This window comes from Lathamus discolor, chromosome 1, assembly GCF_037157495.1.
Source record: "Lathamus discolor isolate bLatDis1 chromosome 1, bLatDis1.hap1, whole genome shotgun sequence".
NCBI classification, from domain to species: Eukaryota; Metazoa; Chordata; class Aves; order Psittaciformes; family Psittacidae; genus Lathamus; species Lathamus discolor.
Window position 1 is genome coordinate 22,044,708 of NC_088884.1, and position 13,730 is coordinate 22,058,437.

A 13,730-nucleotide genomic window follows, 5' to 3' on the forward strand; every position below is an offset into this window, starting at 1 on the left:
CATAGATACATAAAACCAGGAGAAAGTACAAATTATAATCTTGTGGCCAGAAAATTCTCAAATTGGGAATTTAGGTTTGCATCTATCCCAGAGCATTGCTGTATATGAGTAAGCATCAGAACAGAAGGACGTGTCACATGGGGTTCTCCAGGGGTCTGTCCTGGCTGTAATAAATCTCACTATTTACTCCATGATTCAGAGAATGCATAATGAATTTACAGATGGCAAGAACCTAAACCAAAATGAATGTACTGCAAAGGACAAAATAATCTTGACAAAAATGGAAATAAGGTCTGAGGAAAAAAAACAGCATACACCCTAACAGGGACAAACTGAAGATATTGTAAAAGCAAATGAACTACACAACTACAGAACAGGAAACAGCTCATTAGGAATCAGTTCTGTAGAAGAGGACCTTGAACGATATCAAAGAGGAGCCGAACAGAAGTCAACATCAAGCTATGGCAGGTTTCTTTAGGTACCAACAGGATTCTGCGTGCATCCAAGAGACAAAATACAGTACGCAAAATGTGTGGAAAACCCCTTCTGCTCTGCACTACAGGGCATGGCTGTGAAACTGCCTTGTTCTCACAATACAGGAGTAAGTAAGCAAATAAGTAAAAACTCATGTGCGCCGACTGGAAGAAATGCAGAGGATTGCTGCAAGAACAGGACTAGGAAATACGACCCTGGAGGAAAGATGGTGCAGTAAGTTTTTGAATCCAAAGAACATAAGACTAAGACATGACATGCCCATAGCCCTCAAGCAGATAAAATGCTGCTGCAGAGAGGGACTGAACACTCAGTTCCCCGTGTCCATCCAGGAGAGCGGAAAATGTAACAGGCTTAAATTTTAACAGCAAGGTGTCCTGGTTTCATCTAGAGTAGAGTTAATTTTCTTCCTAGTAGCTGGTGCAGTGCTGTGTTTCAGCTTTAGTCTGAGAACAGTGCTGATAACACACTGATGTTTTAGTTGTTGCTCAAGTAGCACTTACCCTGATGAAGGACTTTTCAGTCTCTCAAGTTCTGCCAGTGAGGAGGGGCACAAGAAGCCAGGAGGAAGCAGAGACAGGACACCTGACCCAAACCAGCCAAAGGGGTATTCCATACCACAGCACGTCATGCCCAGTATAGAAACTGGGGGGAGCTACCCGGAAGGCTCAGATTGCTGCTCAGGATGGGCTGGGTATCCGTCGCCAGGTGGTGAGCAGTTTCATTGTTCATCGCTTGTTTTTCCTGGGTTTTATACCTCTCTTTTTTTTTCTTTTTTTTTTTTCTTTTTAATTACTATTATGATTACTATTATATTTTTCTTATTTTCACCTATCTTATCTCAACCCACAGATTTTACCTTTTTCCAATTCTCCTCCCCATCCCACTGCGCAGTGGAGAGCAAACAGATGTGTGGTACACAGTTGCTGGCTGGGGTTAAACCATGACACAAGGTTTCCATGATAAGGGAATTTTCTCTGTTGGCAAGAATAATGAAATGTGGGAATGGACTGCCTGAAGAAGTCAGACAAACTCTCCTTGGGAAAGACAACTAACCCTGCCTTTAAGTAAAGATAAACTCTAAATATCCCTTGCAGCCCTATAAAGTATTAGTAAACAGACAAACAAACCTAACAACCTGCACCCTTTAAAAGCAATCTCTTCATCATGACTAGCCAGCCTCTTTCACTGATTAGATAACTGTGCCTTAGTGTATTTCTCTTTCTTGGCCCTCCCCAGAACAGCACATCGGCTTAACCTGGCCCGGAGTGCCTGCTGTACTCTCTGATTTCCTGCACATACACCTGGGCTATTTCTGCTTTCTCTAAGCGACACTTTACAGAGGATACAAAAGCCTTTATGGATGATTAATAGCTAGCTTTCAAGGCTTAATGATTTGGCTTAGAAACTACATCTTATAGATCAGTCAGCTAATCTAGATCTTGGCCAGCTTTTCTTTGGCTCTTTCCAACAGACAGCGTGAATATTCATCCCAACATCTCTCATGCTTTCAATCATTTTTCTCCATTATTAACCACCTATTCAGACAATTATTCCCATGTTGTACCACTTTGCTAAACAGACCATCACTATTGCATTCCCAAAGGATATGCAGAGAAGCCTTAAAACTTGCTCAAAACAAAATGTCACTAAAGGCAGAAATCATTCAGGAATCGTTACAGTTTTCTAGTTCTGTGTATTCTGGTTTCCATTTTTTGGCTCTGCAATGATGAGACTGCAACATATCTAAGGGAGAACACACCATTTTACTATACGTTGGGTAATGTATACAATTTCAAACAGCAGTTCTTTCCTTCTGTTACTGGAAGAAAGATGAATAATAATGTTAAAATTAGTTACAGCCAGTATGTGGTAGATGGACCGTTGCCATATGGTGGTTATGTAAATTGAATGACAAAATAAGGGTCTAGCATTTATAAGCAACTTTTGCACACTACGGGAACCCAGTCTGCTGTGCAATGCCTACTAGCTTCCATGCCATCTCTCTGTAAAAGATGACATCAAAAAATTGTTTTCCAAGATCCTGAACAATTATTTCAAGGAAAACACAACCCCCTTATTTGCCTAAATATGAAGAATATTAAATTCACTCAGCACTCTTGCTCATTATACAAAGTAGTCATGTACTCCAATTAACTTTAACGTATATTTTCACTTGGTAAAATGATCTCCCATCAATGCGTGGCTGTGTTGCCTGTCTGGAAAGGTGCCTAACCATACTTTGAGGATGACTAGATGCCCAAGCTTAGGGTAAAACCAGTTTCTATCTGGAAGCCATCAAAGCCACCTACTTTTTCCCTTGATTAGATAGGGAATTTAGGACCAGCTTTAGGAGTCCCAATACTCTGTGTATCTGTCATCAAAACACAAAATGGGGGCTTCAGACTGGTGAGCAAGATGCTTCCCCATGGCCATTACTCAGTAAACTCTAGATATATTCTAGAGACAGCATTTCAGACTCCATGTGTAGCTATCATGTAGCAAAGTGTAAACGCACTTACTACATATAAAATATTTCCATTTCTTATTATTTCCGCAGGCAGGGACAATAGGTACCAAGATAAACAGATAATTGCATCAGAAACCAGTTCCTTCTAAAGCTGAGTCACTATATTAAGAGAAGCTTTCACTTCCCAGGTCATCGTGAAAGCATAGCACCTGCTATGGAAAATAGAAGTTGAAATTAATTACAGTACATAACAGCTTCATGAATCCTCGACATACAGCGCAGATTAGATTCCAGACTCCTACTGTCCCACCACACAAATACACGAATATTTTTCTCCAACCATATGCACAGAGGCTAATTAACACAAAATCCTTTCTCCTTACTGAAAAAAAAAAAAGTCTTCAGGCTTTATTAGAAGAACAGGAAAGCAATTAACTAAAGATTAACGGGGCTCCATCTGCATGAAGCATGATAGAAATTGCCAAAAGGAGCAGGAGACAGGTAACAGGGGATAAAACAAAAGATGGGGTGGGGGAGAGAGAGAGAGAATGAGCAATAGAAGGTTAATATTAAAATCATAACTGGAGATCTTTCTCTGCAACCTGTTGGAAGTCAGCCAGAAGGGACAGGTATAATGTAGGCACAAGCTTAGGCAAAAGTCTGTTTTTTCTGCTACTCAGGTCAGATTACCTGACCATAACAGTCCTTTCCTTCATCATAACTATAAATTACACCTGCATGAAGAGAGAAGTGAATACTAAGCATAAAATCAAGCAAAGCTGTAAATCTAAATCAAAGTAAAAAATTCTTTATCATGATAGCAGAGGCAGTATGTAAGAGGCATTAACAGTTTATTATTGACAAGTATATACCCCTACATCAGTCTTTGCAGGAAGTGATATGTCTCACAGGGAGTAGCTGCTTGTCATATTTCTGAAGAAAGATTACATGACTACTCCGCCAAAATAATCATCTTCTTTGACTATAATAGGGTAGCACTGGGTTTATAACATACGATCTGCTCTACAGATTTCTAGTACTGGAACATTTTTTAAGAGCCATAAAAGTTTCACAGTCCTGTCTGAGTGGATCTAATGTAGGTATTTTCCAGTAGAACTCAATGGATGTGGAAGTCCCTATGTAGCTGTTGTCTGTATTAATGCAACCTGGCAAAACCCTATGGCAAATTGCAACACATATTAACTGGCTTACTTCTGTCAACATTAAAGTTGGCATATACCTGACCCTTTGTAGTAAATACTACAGGCTTGAGAAGGGGAAAAAGTGGTCCCAAGGCCTTTTGATGCATACTGCTGGAGTGGTCATAGGTTCTTTCAAGAGCACTCACATTAGAGTAGATATTAGATCTACTTAAAAGTCTGTTTTGATCACACTGATGAGCATGTCAAATGGCTCCTGCAACATCACGGGTGGATTTGTCTGGAGCTCCATGCAAAACCCCATCTCAAACCAGCTGCTGCCATACACTGCACCATCACTGATGCTCTCAGTGAGTGGAGGGAAAACCAGCATCACAGGGCCTCTCAGGGCTCATCAAAAGCCGAGTGTTCCTGAAGGATACTGACTAGCGCTGTGGATCAGCTGGCAATGAAACTGTGACAGTGAATTTGGATGGTGAAGCATCCTGTTAATTCATTTCCCCTGCAGGTAAAAATAGTCTGCATACTGGCTGAACAGCTTCTCCCTAATGACTCTGACTGCCCACTGATATCACCAGAAACACAACAATAGCCCTAAAAGAAGAGTTCATTTACTTGAAAAGATAAATTCTCTTTCCTCTTGAGACAAAATTGAACAATTTAATAGGGCACCTCCTTAGTTAAAAATTGCAGGGCACCATTTATCTATAAGAAACTACTGAACTTCTGCTGTTTTCTGCTAGAAAAGAAATAGCTACGCGCCCCAAGTGAACAGCAAGGACTGAAAATTCATGCTGGTACTGGCAGCATTTCACTCACCTTAAAGCAACACATAGACTACAGTAGGAAAATAATTATCTATTCTAATATTCATGCAACTCATAAACACCTTCTTATGCTGTCTGATGCCTGTTAAAACCATCTGGTTGCTAGGTATATGCTGTAACTGCACAGCACAGGGACAATGGTAGGATGCATAAGAGGATGGAACAATCCTCCACTTAAAACTCTTCAGAGACTGAAGAATACTCTTCACTCTATGGAGCTGAAGCTTAAGCTACCTGAATATCTCCAATATCTGAAGCAAGAAGAGATCTGACCTGATTGAAACGGCTGGCTGCAAGCAGAGATAAATAGGTCAAAAGAGGAACAGCATCCTTGGGAATCACAAACCACACATCCTTACAAAGGGCCATGGTGTCAAGGAAGCTGTCAGAAATGTTGCATTAGTAGCTGGCACTGCAGGCAGTGAAGGGTAAGGCAGGAACACCCCAGCGGCTGCTCTGCAGGTCGGGATGAGCTGGGATGATCAGGATACTGGTGGGCCAGGCAGTCTCCTCACTGGCTCTATGCACTCTCACAGTACCCACACAACGCTAAGTTTTGGTGTGCAATTTAAGCATTGAGTACCTTGATTCAAGATTCATGGATGTTCAGAATTGCAGATATAGCTGCTGCAGAGCACTCATTTGCAGTAAACCCATCCTTTCACACAAGCATTAAATTTAAGCTGTGCACTGTGTGGATCCAATAGATCTGACACAAAATGCTACAGGGTGCTTGCACATGCGGATGGGCCCACAGACAATGGATTGGCGCCCATGCATTAAATCCCACACGTCCTGGAGAGGCCTGATTTGACTGTGTACAAACAGAGTAACTGAGCTCACTGTGTATGATTCAAACAGTAAACTTAAACATTTCCTTCCAGGCAGAATTACAAGCTCTGAAAATGAGGGGCATGATGTGGCACTACTGGTTTTAGCCAGCATCCAAAACACAGAACAGTCTCTATACTGTACACTTGACCTGTATTGCCTCACTATAGCTACTGACATAGCACTGTATCCCCTGAAGTTACTGCTCAGAATGTGAGAGATACTGAGATATTTTCCATTTTGGGTAAAAAAAAAACCAAACTAAAAAAGCAAATTAAGAAAATGCATTTATTTGGAAAACACAGTAATTGTTTTATTGTATTTTTTTCTTGGTTTTTTGCAGAGGCTTTGCTAACCAGGAGTTAGGTAGTCATCTTTAGCAAAAGCATGAATGAGATGTGCATTTCTCCCTTCCAAATTATAATAGGATTCAAGGTCTGAAAACAACATGTTTATAGATGCTCAATAACGTAACAATGTTATGCAGAAATTTTTGTTTATAATATCTCTTCCACCATCCCCAAGATAAAGTTTCTGCATTTCAAAAGGTGGAGGCAATGTTTCAGGCAGTATGTTTCTTTTTAAATGTAGAAGTAACTTAAATGAAGCTTAGGGCAGGTAACAGACATTAATAAAGTACCATTCCTCTGTTCATATTCAGTAAGGGATTAAAAACAGCTATTGAGCTGCACAGGTTCTTGATGTGCTAATTTTGAGACAGCACAGAATCATAGAATCGTAGAACAGTTAAGGTTGGAAAGGACCTTAAGATCATCTAGTTCCAACCCCCCTGCCATGGGCAGGGACACCTCACACTAAACCATCCCACACAAGGCTTCATCCAACCTGGCCTTGAACACTGCCAGGGATGGAGCATTCACAACTTCCTTGGGCAACCCATTCCAGTGCCTCACCACCCTTACAGTAAAGAATTTCCTCCTTATATCCAATCTAAACTTCCCCTGTTTAAGTTTGAACCCGTTACCCCTTGTCCTGTCACTACAGTCCCTGACGAAGAGTCCCTACCCAGCATCCCTATAGGCCCCTTCAGGTACTGGAAGGCTGCTATGAGGTCTCCATGCAGCCTTCTCTTCTCCAGGCTGAACAGCCCCAACTTCCTCAGCCTGTCTTCATACGGGAGGTGCTCCAGTCCCCTGATCATCCTCGTGGCCCTCCTCTGCACTTGTTCCAGCAGTTCCATGTCCTTTTTATGTTGAGGACACCAGGACTGCACACAAGAGACCATCTAAGCAGATGCCTCCTAGCACTGTTAAGATGTGTAACTATCCCACAGCCCTGGGAACAAAAAGAAATGCAATCAAGCAAATTTTAAGTCCTCATCCTTACAGACATCATTCTGGAACTTCAAGTGCCACAACCTAGGAACTCTTTATGGAAATCCCACTAATGACTCATTCCTGTGTCACAGCCTTGGCCAACGCTGACGTTTCAACAGTCATTTGTCTTCACTTTCAGAATATCCTCCTCTTTTCCCAAGGATGTACTTACAGGAGCCGGCTGTACTAAAAATACTGGTGGATTTGCCGTATCCCAAGCACTTGCCGAGCTCTCTCTCACAATAGCAAACTGCGTGCTGCCATCTCGCGGCTGCTCAGGAAGTCTCACCGCGGCCACAACACCAGGTCACTAGGGTGACAGGTTACAGTAAAGGGGAACATTAGGTAAGTTACGGCACAAACTGAAATAACTGGTTGTCATTCGCTCCTCTGAAAGTCAACAGAAGGTCAGGCGATGCTGCCCGACTGCCCACCTTGTCCTTTCCATCTTAGAAAAGGACCAAGGAGTGCAGGTGGGCTCCAGCCATCACTGGTTTCCTTCACACCAGCTCCCCACCCACATTCAGGCTGTCTCCTCAAAAGCCACCGCAGACCTAAAAAGCCTCATACTGAGCTGCCTCTGAGCTGCCCGGTTTTCTTCATGCCCACCCCTTACATCAAGACTTCCTGGTGCTCTGCTTGCAACCACCGCTTTAAAAGCCAAACTCATAGAACCCATAGAATGGTTTGGGTTGGAAGGGACCTTAAAGATCACCTAGTTTCAACTCCCCTGCCATGGGCAGGGACACCTTCCACTAGACCAGGTTGCTCAAGGCCCTATCCAACCTGGCCTTGAACACTTCCAGGGTTGGGGCATCCACAACTTTTCTGGCTCAAGGTGTTCCCACTCCTCTTCCGATATCTCCCTGGTCCAGGGAAGAGAATGTGGCGATATGGCAGCAGATAGACACAACCTAATAGTAACCATAGCCCTACTGCCCTTCCTGTTCACACAAAAAAACACTTGCCCAAAGCCTTTCACTCTTTATACCACAGTAAAGTGCAGACAAAATGAGTTTTTAAGATTGTGAATGCCACAGGGCAGGAATTACCATGTTCCTCTCACATGTGCTTAGTATAAAGTTCAAACGAATACAGCAGCCTCAAGTGCTTTCACGAGTGTTACCGCAGCTACCCAATTACTCTGATGAATTTTATTTACTTACTCATTTATTTTTGCTCCAAAGATAAAAAGGTGCAGTTCCTCCGGCAGCAAGCCTATTCACAGCAGGAGAAACCAGGATTTCTTGATGTTTTTTAGTTATGTGCTACCTTTCACCAGCTCAGAATGACAAGTTAATGACGAGGGAGAAAACAATTCAAGGGCACCAAACCTCATCTGAAAAAAAATAATAAACCCAAGAGAAAAATAAGCACTTCACTTCTGGTTCATGTACACAGATATAGTGAGAAAAATAGGGCTGGACAGTGCCTAAAGATCTCAAGCCGTTTACTAGGTGCCTAGTGCAGGGAGAGAAATACCTCTTTTGTGAACTGTTTCTTTAATCTGTTTTTAAAGACATACACGTAAAGGATCCACATTGTTCATGCCTGGATCTCTCCCTGCTCCACACTGCCTTTTTCAAAATCACCTTCTAGGAGACTCCATAACCAAATTTATAACTCCCAAATCAGAGGTGTTTGTATCACCTCACTCTGCAGGAAAATCACCCAACACTATCAAATGGTGAATGCTTTCAAAACGACTTTCAAAACAAACCAAAAGAACCCATCCCAGGACAAACCCTACTTCCAACAAATCGAGTTGCTTAAAGAAGCTAAAATAATAAGCAGATAAAAAATAATTCAGGATAACTCAACCACAGCCAAAGATTTCAATGATAAAAATTGGACTGGGAACTATGCAGCTGAGTAAGAAGATAAGTACCTCACTACTTGATGGAAACAGAAAAACGACAGCAAGCACTTTCCATGGGGAAGAGGTCTTTCATGGAAGAATGAGAATTGTCCTGTAGATGTGCTTCTGTAGTTACCATAGCTACATAGTTTTTTAAGAGATCCTTACTCACATCTTAAGCCTTGTCCCTCGCCCCCAAACCTGTTCAAAAGTTATCTCAAAGATTCTGCTACATTTAGATGACATTGCCCTGCCCATCATTGCAGGTATTAGAAACCAACCTACTTAGATACGAAAATTAGCTCCAAGACACAAAAATAAATCATTCTGTATGTGGAAGTATCTTACTCTATTAGTTTGGTTTTGAAGCCAAAAATTCTAATACTTTGCTTGCTCACCATGGGTCTGTCCATGGCTGTGCATGCATTCACAAAGAGTTTCAAAGGCATCCTCCACACTTCTCAGGACATGTTTTTCCAAGATGATATTTCTTTTTGAAAAGAAGTCTCACGCAAAACATAACTGAGTACCTGACTCTGCAATGCTGCAATGAGTTAGTTGCCTTATATTTACAGAGGCAACATGACTGTAAACTAAGCTTACTGAAAACAGCCTTCAAAGAGGATTATCTCCAGTATCACCTCAAAAAGCAGAAAAGCAAATTTGGAAGTTAGAATCATGAAACAATAATAAAACTGTAATTCAGGATAGCAACAGCCAGATGAAGTACAATTCATGAGATCTTTGCATGTTGTTACACTGCAAAAACCATGGCTTGCACAAATGGAACTGATGCCAGCCTGAGCTTCTAGACATTACTGACATTTAAGAAAGTAGTCCCTTCAATCTTTTAAGAATGAAAGGCCATCTTCATAATGCCTAATTTGTTAGCAGTTCCAAGCATGTTTCCAATGCACTTTCTATACCAACTGCAAGCAGTTTCAGTTACAGGACTCTGCAATATTAAACAATTGGCTTCAGTTTCTAAAACAGCACTGCAGCCAAAACTCTTCTAAAGATGCTTGTGCATCTACCTGAGGCATTCAGTGCTCTGATGTCATTAACACAGTATACTTAAAATGGCTCAATCACCTTAATAGAACCCAGAAAATTACTTAAGTCAAGGGCAAAGAGAGTTAACATTTTCATTAAGAAAGACACATTTTCTTAAGAAAACAAACAAATGCGCACCCAAACATACAAATCCCCACACCACCCCCCCCGCCCCAAACCATATACAACGTTCCCAAGATGCCTCCAATCACACTTTGGAAGAGTATGTTAAATTCTTGATGACTCAGGTCAGAAGTTCACCTTGGCACTACTCTTAGGTAAATGATGGGACCAAACAGAGTATGTGCTTACTGTCTTGCCTTGATAATAACACATAGCAAGGGGTGAGGCAGTTCCCTCAGAAGGGCCTTTACAGGAGTCATAGGTTTACCAGAGGTAATTCTACCTTTGGATCCCAAGAGGAGAGAGAAGGGCAGTCAGTCAGTGCAGATCACTGAAGATGCCCCTCACAAGCAGGTTTATGCCTTGCCATCAGCCTCAAAACTGGTCTTCATAAAAGCTCCATCCCCAAGCAGTGAGGATACAGGTAATCTATAGGCTACATAGGAAGAAAACACGAACAAAAAAAAAAAACCCAAAACATTGAGTTACCATGGGACAACTGCTGCCGCTGCCACTGCCCTCAGCAAGTAGAAGCAAGGAACAGGATACTTCCACTGCTCTTTCCCTAAGGATAACAGAGCATGATCAACTGGCAGATGCCTCCCAGCTGCTGGACAAACATGGCAAGGAGGGAACCTGTGACAACACTAGTAGACTTTCTAAAAGAAGCAAGAAATTGCAGCAAAATGAAAATCTACAGTCATGGTGGAAAGATCTTTGACAAACCTCAGGAAAGACAGCAGGTGGTTGATGCAAACTAGAAAGACACCGAGTTAGATCTTATAGAGCATGACACCCACATACAGAGGGCAGAAGCAGCTTAATTTTTCAATGTCTTTTAAATTTAAACTGGCAGATTCTGTTCTGATACAAAGTATTACTCCTCTAATATCTTGTGTTCTAATAGCATCCATATTTCACAGGCTGGAAGGCTGCTGTTGTAGCCATTTAGAAGAAAATGTGGGACAGTTTCATCTCAAGGTTCTGGTCAACTCAACCCCATCATTTAAAGATGGATGCATATACCTTAGCCTTACTATCTAAATTTCCCCCAAATAGCCCATCAACATTCTCTCAACTTTCTCATTTTACTACTGATGTGCTATACACACACAATTCCATACCAAAAAGATCATGTCACGCACCCTTACACACCAACACTTATACCATACTCATTCCCAAGTCCCACATGCAAAATCATTAAATAGCACAGAGGAGTCTGCCACATGCAAGTGTTCTTTGAGGAGCAAAGGACCAAATTTACCTACTGAGATTTAATAAACACAATCTGTTCAGTTCTGATCAAGGTTAAGACGTGTTTTGTTTTCCTCGTTTTCCTCATTTATACTAATGGTGACAAGTACCCTGAACCAGCATAGACACCCTGTGAACCCAGACACCACTTAATGGACTCCCCATTTGACACCATAGAGATAAATGTCTTGATGGATTTGGAAAGCTGTTTCCACTTTTATATCTGAGAAAAATTATCTATCTCCAGTTACCTGCCAATATCTTGAATTTTTTTTTTTTTTTGATGGAAAATGCAGGTTTACTCATTTAAAAGACGGAATGTGTCTGGTTTAGGCTTTATCATTCTTAGGTAGTTGTCTGTTCAGAGAGTGAGTGACAGTCTGGATTTGGATACACTGTTGTGAAGGAAATAGATTACTATATTTTGCACATCCACATCTATTTTAAGTCTAAGCTGCAAGCAACCTTCCTTGCCACAAGGCAGTGACTTTAAACCATTCTACTCATCCTTTTGTTTGCACAGGAAACCAGAAGCTGAGAACTGTAAAATCACACCATCCAGGAGAATAAAACATCTGAGCAAGGGTGGAGAAAAATGCAAGAGCATATGCACACAAGATATGCTGTAAATCCCAGACTGTGCTTTTTGATCTGCTATACCCCAGAGCCCACAGAACCCTTTTAGGTGACATCAAGCTTCAGAGACGTGGGCCCCTGCAAACCTCATGAAGTTCACCAAGGTCAAGTGTGATGTTCTGCATGTGGTTTAGGGCAATCCCAAGCACAAAGGCTGGACAGAGACTAGACTGAGAGCAGCCCCAAGAAGGGCTTGTTGGTTGACAATAAACTCAACATGACCTGGCAGTGTGCACTTGCAGCCCAGAAAGCCAACCATGTGCTGGGCTACATGAAAAGGGTAGTAGCCACCAGGTTGAAGGAAGTGATTCTCTCTCTGTACTCCACTATGCTGAGATCCCCCTGCAGTACTGCATTCAGTTCTGGAGCCCCAACACAAGAGGGACATGGACCTGTTAGAATGAGTCCAGAGGAGGCCATAAACATGATTAGAGGGCTGAAGCACCTGGCCTGTGAAGACAGGCTGAAAGATTTGGGGTTATTCAGCCTGTGGAGACCTTAGAGCAACTTTCCAGTACCTAAGGGGGCCTACAAGAAACCTGGAGAGGGACTTTTTACAAAGGTATGTAGCAACAGGACAAGGGGGAATGGCTTTAAACTGAAAGAGGGTAGATTTAGGCTAGACATAAGGAACAGATTGCCCAGAGATGGCTGCCCCATCCCTGTTAAGTGTTCAGTGCCAGGTTGGATGGGGCTTTGAGCAACCTGGTCAAGTGGCAGGTGTCCCTGCCCATGGCAAGGGGTCAGAGCTAGATCATCTTTAAGATCTTTCCAACCCAAATCATTCTGATTCTGTGTTCAGAGGCTGTGGAAAGATCATCAGACTGTTTTGCTGCCAACAGCTCAGCTGACTCCCAGGCTTTAAGCACGTAAGTAATGTGAAAGAGCAAATTCAGTTCAGCCAAAAGAGCTGAACTAGCTATTACTCCAGAAAGGCTTGTGCTGAGAGAACAGACCAGGTAAGTCCACGGTGCCTTAGACTGAAATGTCAGGAAAACAACCACGATCACAACAAATAGTGCTGTTACCAGATGATAATAAATTTAGTGCAGTGGATCACCAAGAACCTCAATCTTGCCTATAACTGAGGTAAAAACACTGTAAAACCTGAAGTGTAATTTAATAAGCAAGGTACAAGAGCACATCCTCCTCAGCCATCCAGACTTCACAACAACCATGCCAGCATTGCTCCTGGCAACACAGTGGAACAGTTCACAGTTCAATCTGTTCTGAAGAAAAATGTTATTTGGTCTATGAGCTATCAAAAGCTCAGGCTATCTTAATTTCCCACTAAATTTTCTGAAGTCAGTGATAAAATTTCCCCACTTGAGACATGGTTTAAAGTATACAGTATTTTTATTACTATTACCAATATCTTGCCAATCCCCAAAGGGATCAATGAATCCAAGCAACCTAACTTTTCAAATTAAGTTCCAGTCTGTGTCTATGAAATTAGTACTTTGTAACTGAGGAATAGCGGGGAGCAAGCTACTTCCAAAAGGGAACGACAGTGTATTTCACACCATTCACTTCCCCTCTCCTCCCCTTTTCAAGGTAGATGGAAAACCTTATGCCTAGCCAGTAGCCTCTCTTCAAAGTCTCCTTATTAGTACAAACACTAGGAATTTTCCACCAATGTTATTATTGAGGTCCCTTTCCTCTCTACTGATCACCCTCCAACCAACCTAC

At 42.0% G+C, this 13,730-nt stretch overlaps 1 protein-coding gene across 2 annotated transcripts in view; it reads right to left on the reverse strand.

Moving 5' to 3' along the window:
- ZNF800 (zinc finger protein 800) overlaps window positions 1-13,730 on the reverse strand; it is a 39,464-nt gene that overhangs the window by 9,573 nt on the left and 16,161 nt on the right. Inside the window, exons 6-7 of one of the 2 annotated variants that reach the window (XR_010609473.1) lie at window positions 8,284-8,456; window positions 6,829-7,427 (exon numbers count right to left, since the gene is read on the reverse strand). The gene's annotated coding sequence lies outside the window, so the exon portion shown is untranslated. Of the gene's footprint in view, window positions 1-6,828; window positions 7,428-8,283; window positions 8,457-13,730 lie in introns of those variants that run through there. The other variant, XR_010609475.1, reaches the window with a different exon arrangement.